The following is a 1891-nucleotide window of genomic DNA, read 5'->3' as shown; positions in this document are numbered from 1 at the left end:
TACGCAAACTCTGGAATCCAACAAGATTCCTTCTTCATTGTTGACATGATCTAGCACAACCAACCCACCGAGCTCCTCGAAATCTTTCTGTAAACCATTTATGAATACTCTGGATCATTAACCACATTCACATGTTCGACCTCCTTACGAGATAGCTAGTAGGATTCTTCGCAGAAGCTTCATCAACCATGCGACCGCTGATCTGCTCATAGGAGATAACCCACCTGTGGAGATTACACGCTGACATCTTTCATCGCCGCTGCACGAGGCACCATCACTACGTCGTTCATAACCCGTCATGAGCCCGTGCTCATCCACCAATTATACTAGTCCGTTCACTTCTAGGGACATTAACTAAATGTGCAACAATATCTTCCAATTCAAAGTTATGTTGTAGCCTTTTTCATATCAAGCAGCTCCTTTCCGACATATCAATCTCCCGCCGTTATGCTAGCCAATATTTCAAATTAAGCCCGTAGACTCAATCACTGTCCACCAAAATTCCCAAAACACTCCAAACTTTCCTCAAGGGTGTAGTTATCCTGCCACTGATTCCACGTGCTGCTCTGCAACTCTCCCACTTTGGCCAAACCCTCTTCTTTAGGCATCTATTCGACTTCCGCTTCTTACACCTGACCTCCTAGAGGTTTAACCACCGCATGACACTTCCCACGCGTCCTTCCGCATTCTTTGCTGCTCAGCTGATGCCTTAGATCAAAATCTATCTCGGCAGTACTTGAACCAACAGACCGCTACTAACCTTTAAACCTTTTCGAAGATCATCTTTCTCGAGCCGTCAACATTAGAAATACATATTCAATCCTGAACCACCACAGCCCGCGATCTCTGACAGCCACTTCTCCAATACTATCTTACAATATCCTGCCCCAAAGGCGAGTTGTAGAAGGTCTTAACACCGGCGAACTTAGTACATTCAACAAGGACAACGATACCCCATCACAGATGAAAACTCCACCACGCTCGCAGATACCAAGCCTCGGTACTCCATCAACCCAAATCTGAACATTATTAGCCCGATTGCCTTTCCCCCGCCGGGAATAAAATACCGAATCTCTAAATTATGTACTGAGTAAACCTCCCTTCGAGTCATTTACGGCCCCGACACATAGGCAAGCATCCTACCATCACATCAATACTGCGCGATAACTGTTTATAAGCACCACAGCAACTTGTGCCTAGCCTCAGAGCTCTCAGAAGTACGACTACTGAGCTGAAACGATGGAATATCCTTTCACAAGGCGACGACAGTAGTCAAATCAACTACACCGGGAGAAGCATCCCGCACCATCTCTGTAGTACCTTTAAAATTTCTCAATTCCTGATTTATTATAAGCGTTTCGCGTCGCATAAGATCGATTGGGAAGGAACAAAGGCATAAGCCTCAAAGGAATCAAATCGCACGATTAGGGAATCAAAAAGGTAAGTGCTCCTAACAGCCCCGTAGCCTCCCGAAGATAAGTACAGACGTCTCCGTACCGATCTGCGAGACTCTACTAGACTTGCTCATGACTCGTGAGACCTAAGGGAACCTAGTACTCTGATACCATGTTGTCACGACCCAAAATCCACTAAGGGTCGTGATGGCGCTGGACACCACTGTCAGGCAAGCCAACACCAATTTACTTGAAATTTCTTATTTTAACATTTTCAAAATAGTTCCTTTTGTACATTAAACAATAAGTAATAAGTTTTACTGAATAGATACTAATGTATTTAACAAACTCAATATTAAACAATCCCATAATCATCCCAGAACCCGGTGTCACAAGTGCATGAGCTATCTCTAGGAAACAAAATAATACAACAACTGTCCAGGAATACAAATAGAACAGATAATAAATGTGGAAATTTGAAAGAGACTCTGCTGGCT

The sequence above is a fragment of the Nicotiana attenuata genome, unplaced genomic scaffold, assembly GCF_001879085.1.
Source record: "Nicotiana attenuata strain UT unplaced genomic scaffold, NIATTr2, whole genome shotgun sequence".
NCBI classification, from domain to species: Eukaryota; Viridiplantae; Streptophyta; class Magnoliopsida; order Solanales; family Solanaceae; genus Nicotiana; species Nicotiana attenuata.
Note: the sequence above shows the minus strand (reverse complement) of the source record.